The sequence below is a fragment of the Periophthalmus magnuspinnatus genome, chromosome 7, assembly GCF_009829125.3.
Source record: "Periophthalmus magnuspinnatus isolate fPerMag1 chromosome 7, fPerMag1.2.pri, whole genome shotgun sequence".
Taxonomy (NCBI): domain Eukaryota; kingdom Metazoa; phylum Chordata; class Actinopteri; order Gobiiformes; family Gobiidae; genus Periophthalmus; species Periophthalmus magnuspinnatus.
The window spans coordinates 24,645,981-24,651,980 of NC_047132.1; the positions used below are offsets into that span (position 1 = coordinate 24,645,981).

Consider the following 6,000-nt stretch of genomic DNA (forward strand, 5'->3'; position numbering starts at 1 on the left):
CTGCCCATTTATTCCCCCTTTTATTTGATCCCTCTCAGATCACTCAGTGGTTATGTGTGTGTGGATGTTTGAAAGCAGTCAGATCCAGCGTGCATAGGTTTGCGTGATTTCAAAACCAGAGCGATTTCAAGTGGAAACATTTCGCCATCTGGGACCACCCGGGATTAATTTTTCTTTGTCAGGACTGGGTAGAGTATAGTACGAAATATCATTCATGGAAATAAAATAATATAACCTAGTAAAAAGTAGAGAGAAGTAATCCAACACTGAGTAACTATTTGGGATTGACGATATCTATCAGATCTATCAGAACGGTTTTCCAAAATACTGCGCATATATGTGTATTTTTGAAGAAGAAAAGATTAAAACAAGAAAAAAACATTCCTGTCTCCATGGAAATGTTATTGCGTTGCATGGAATTCCGGATTAAATTTATCTGTCTTTCATTTATTTCATTTTGGATGTTTTTATGGCTCACCTATGACTTGGCCTGGCTGGTGTGCCTGCTTGTTGCCATGACTATACAGTTTAGTGCCATATTAGGGAACATTACATAGTCTACCTTATCACACCAAATATGGTACGATCTCGCCGTACATCTCCATCTCAAAGCCACTAACCACTCCTTTGAAGATAGTAAGGTACAGATCTTAGCCAGATAAAAGAAATGGTTTGAGAGAGGAGTTAAAAATATATAGCCCCATCTGACCCAAAGCAAAAACAAGGGAAACAAAGAGAACAATAGAGCTACCCAGGGGGCCATTAGGTGTGAAAAACAACCATTAATGGGTGTTTGAATATGTTAAGTATGTCTCAGGCACAGTGCACACATAATGTAGCACAATAAACCTAGCCCACATGCAGAAATTGTTAAGTATAGTCAGCTCTTGCTTTCATAGTTATAATATAGTGTCCACCAGCAATCTGACCAGAACTGAAGAAACGGCTTAGAAGAGCAGCGAAACGTCTTCACTCCTACAACATTTTGTCCAGTTCACAGATTTTACTTTTGGTTTTTATTGTGATATATATAAGGTTTGAATTTTGGAAGTAATTAGCTATATACTGGACAACAACTGTTAAGAAATAGTAGTTAAAAACTGCAATACTAAAGTAGAAAGAATAGAAGGAACTAAATAAATGTAACAGTAGTACCCATGTCAGCCTGTGTGTTTCCTTATGTACATGTGGGAGTCTTAGCGTTCCCCTGTCCTGCTGTTTATGTTCGGGAGTGAAAAGTGATGTGAAAGTATGGAACACGATGGGCCAGTGATGACATAGCCTCCTGTTCACCCCCAATGGATACGGCCCGCTCTATATTAGATCTATCTATCATAAAGCAAGCTCAAATCCACATGCCTCTCTCGGAATCTCTACATATGCTAGTCCCATCACTGTCCTTTGTATCGCGCATGTCACGCTCAAACTTGTAAAATCTAAATTTACTAGGGATGGGATGGTCTGTTATAGATTCTTGGAGCCGATGGATACCAATATATGATGTTTGTCTTGCTGCTTAGGCCTTGGACTATCTCATTTGCCAATTTTACGATCCATAACAAGGCCAACAGATTTATGATAAGTTAGGGGAAAAGGATATAACGTAATTAGTTAGTTTTTAGTTCTTTTAATTGTGTTTTAATTTAAACTTTTATTAGAATCGTTCAAAAACCCAAATCTGGACACATGGGCACACAGAGACTAGAACTAGGCCTGTCATAATAATTGCTAAATTGACTTATCGTTCAATATATGAAAGTTGGAACAATATTTTTGGGGGTCAGTATTTGTTGTACGTATATTTATTTTGCACTACTGGGAAATTTCTGGTTATTTTTTTGGCTAGATGACAAGATTTAAGCCGTAAAAATTTGAATTAATACCTTCTATGATTCATTACACATGCAAACTAAGCACTAAAGTTCATTCTGCTATCATGACAGGTCTGAACGATATATATTGCAGATCCCTGAACAGTACGTCCCCTTTCCATTCTACACTGACTACCTAAAATTTACACAGTCTCTCCATACTGTTGACTCCCTTAAAGTGGTTCAGGTGCTGTTTGTACAGGGTTTTCCCATAGGCTTATAGAGGACACAAAAGAGCTGTCACTTTCTGATATGCTGTAGCAAATATGTGTGTGTATGTGTGTGTGTGTAAAGTATAGGTAGAGGGTTCATGCTCAAATGCCTGGGTTTGTCTGAGGAGTCACCTGTTCTATGCAGCGTATAACCCGGCCTCTTTGATGTGCGCCACAAGAGATTCCTACAGTGTGAAATAGCTGAGGCCAGATTTGTTCAATGAAAGGCCAGCACTTAAACACTATTATTACCCCCATTTTTTACACATCATTCCGTGCTGCTGTGTCTCCGTCTTGTTCTTTTTTACATGCATGGGAGAGGTATAAATCTGACATAGCAGGAAGGGATGCTTGCAATAAAGTATAGCTTAAGTATTAGACCAGTGGACTTTTAAAAATCCAAGGTTAACTGTCCAGATTGTCAGAGCGCTGATGACAGCAATAAGAAGTGTGCTCATTTTTCATCGAATACAAACTGCAGTATGCGGTATCTGTCTAATATCTACGTGTATTAGGTACTGACGTAACTGGGTGATTTCTTTCAGGTGGTGAGGCGTGTCTGTTTACCATGTGTCAAAGGTGGACAGAGAACAGTGGGATTATCCGTGCAAAACCCAAGCCACATATTACAGAGCCATGGCAATTACAAGTCTGATACTAATTTATAGTGGTCTGCAGCGCATTCAATGTTCTCTCAGTGAAGCAAAAAGACAGCAGCTGAACGAGTGATTCCAATTCAAAATCATAGGGTTTTGTGATGTGAATATGCCTTACATGCCCAAAATGCTGACTTTTGTAAGCTCATTCAATATGTTTGTACCGCTTAACAGTTTTCATTTAAAACGCGAATGGCATTTCTTTTGAATATGTAGTGAAAACATTTGATTGCTGTTCTGAACAAGATTTTAACTTTCACTATATCAACAATAAAGTGTTTTAGTTGAGTCTAAAATGTTTTCTTTAGTTAGAACATCAAAAGCATCAGCCTGTGAAGTCGGGAGCAGTCTACAGTGAGCACCGCTGATGCCAATCCAAACAATGGCTGTAATGTGCTGAGGGCACCTCAGGGAACAACCCCTGTTAGCTTCAACAACACTGGGCACCTCCACACAAGGCCAGCCTGTGTGAGCTCCACCATTCACTGCAGATGCACAGTCCCACTCACATGGACTTAATCTGTTTAAAGTTCATCATTAGTTATCTAGTATACATATGCTTCAGATAAATATAACCTGAATGGAGCTGGTCCGTTGACACATATAATATGGTTGAATGCCCTCTCCTCGGTGGCTGTCAGCAGTCATTACATTGAGCTGCAGTGGAGATGTGAGCCATGCTTAGAGAGGTGGGTAATGTGAGTGATGGTGCAGAGTCGCAGCCTGTGACCTGAGAAAGCTCTTGCTAAACATCAGCACATGACCTTGCTTGGGAGGCCGAAATTCTTTCAGCCTTAAGCTGATACTATTCCCAGCACCGCCCCTGAGACAAATGGACCCAAGATCACACATACTGGAACATTTCAGACAGATTTTATAACTTTATGGAGAAAATGCCATTTTTAGTTATGTGAACCTGGTTTGAAAAGCTGTTTATTTGGCACATAAATATGTTATACATATTTTAGTATACAGAATGCAGAAAAGTTTACATACTTTACTGTCCCATTCACCCCATGCGTCATCTTTTACTATCATAACTAAAACATGCCTGTTTCTACACTGTGCATCAAAACACAAGGCTAAACATAAATATTAGCGTTAGCACTGTCAGCGTGGATATCTCTACCTGCATGTGTTTAATGAGTACAGTGTGTTTTAGCCGTAAATATCACAAAATGATGAGTCACTTTGTCAAAACTAATGAGGATTATTTTCTCTCGATGTGCTCTGGAGGCCAAACTGCTGTCACTTTTTTATGACGCTTATTTACAGCCTAGTGTCTCCCCTTTTTAAGTTTCACAGCCAGCGCCTGCCATGGAGCTGTACTGGGGTTGTTAAAGGGTCAGTTTAGTTGCAGTTGAAGTGTTAGTGTTTGTGAATAATAGACAGGAGTTTACAGTCATGCAGGGGCCATTTCCAGTTGATTCAGAAATCAGATAACTTCCACTGTTTCTCATTTACATTCGTGAGTCCCTCCCTCCTGTGTCCCTACCACACAATATGTCTTACTACCCTGAGGCTGGAAAACTGGGTATTTTCCCCAAAAAATATTCCCACTTAGTTTTCCCTTTAATGCCCGACCACAACCTGGAGTATACCTACCGCACGCACAAACACCAAACACGGTCCTGGAAAGTGGGAAGAACATCATAACCATCTAGAATCAACAATCTTTACATCATGTCTTATCTTAATTTAACACGAACATTGCACTATTATTTTTCTTTTTTATCACTGACACGCAGGTGGAGGGCGCTCACAGTTCACTTGTGTATCATTTTGCCTTGTATCCCGGGGCTACGCTGACCCCAAAAGCACTAAACGGTCCGGGCCAACAACATGATTGGTTCTTCCTGAGACCGGACTTAGCTTGTACTAAACACGGCTAACACAGCTGCATCAGGAATCCTCTTTTATTTGACATCCACCATGACTTGGTTTTATTGTATCAGATCTTATTTTGAGTCCATTTGGGTTAGTAAACGTGGCAGTAAATCGTGTGCACTAATGGGGCGAAATGCTCACAAGGAAAGATAATTTATTGTCTGGTCGTAGAGGAGAGGATGAAGTCACTGTTAGTGCTGGATAGCCTCAGCTTCTAATGTTTGATGAGCAAACACAAATCTTAGCTGACTGTGTAAATCGCCATCTGAACTGTTCCACCTCAGATCTCTGCTGTAGCTACTGAATAGAGCCCATTATCAGCTATTGTTGACACAAGTGTCCGGCACACGTTCACACCAAGGAACAATGCTGGAGCCAGTTTAGTCAAATGCAGGTGAAATGAGGATTATATTCGGTCTGTTACCATTTTAAATACAGACACTTGCGCAATATTAGTGTTAAAATGCTAACTTTCTTTAAAAAAAAAAAAAAAAAATTCTAAGAGGGTCTTGTCTTGAGAAGACATCAGGAAGAGGGGTGGATCTGTAGTTGTACTCTAGAAAGCAATAAACTGTTAGCTCACTGAATTTCTGCAGAAGGACGATGATCAAACGTGAACTATTCGCTTAGGGTTAATAAAAGTGTGTTTGAGGAGAGTGTGGGATCTATCACTTGTCTGGCTTTATACGCACCCTTTCCATTTCTCTCAAACAAGGTCTTGACTCCAGCCCACATTGTATGCCATGTATGGAAAGTCTTTTCAAAGGGAATGAATGCATGAATATGAAGTCAGATGACTGCTATAACAGTAAAATGAAGGGCCCAACTCAGCAGCAGACATGTTGAAGTTGCAATTACTGTTTTTGAATGGGGCCGGCTGCACAACTTGTCGGCAGGGTCTTTTATCGCTCCATCGCACCACCCTCAGATTCTCTTTCCAGATGGAGCAGAGATAGGCGCTTGGAGGCCCGGACCCCTGCAGATTCTGGGAGCATGGAGGCCTCCGCTGATCTCCTACCTGATGAAGGTGCTTTAATGTGGGCTCAGGTTTTAGCCGGCTCCCCTGTCTGGGTATGGGTCTGAGCGGACTAGGGCAGGTGTCAGGACAGAGGTTCACCCAGGGCATATGGGAGAGGTGTTTATATGAGAAACAAGTTCACCGGGGTCTGCATATTAGTCTGACTGTACAACATGGGGTGACTAGTGTTTGGTTATTTGCAGCTAATGGCCTGTAACATGTGCAGTAAGAGATGCCATGTTAGAAAGTCAAATGCTTGAAGTAATAAATAAAAGAATTGTGTTTCAGATCCACATGAATACAGTCATGTTGCTTTTGTGTCAACCATATAAATGTGTAAGGGCATCCAACAGAAG

General features: G+C 40.7%; 1 protein-coding gene across 1 annotated transcript in view; it reads left to right on the top strand.

The window, feature by feature from the left end:
- Nucleotides 1–2,764, top strand: part of LOC117373028 (ERC protein 2-like) — a 118,175-nt gene extending 115,411 nt beyond the window's left edge. Inside the window, exon 16 of the mRNA XM_055223075.1 lies at nucleotides 2,629–2,764. The gene's annotated coding sequence lies outside the window, so the exon portion shown is untranslated. The remainder of the gene's footprint in view (nucleotides 1–2,628) is intronic.
- The last annotated feature ends 3,236 nt before the right edge of the window (nucleotides 2,765–6,000 follow it).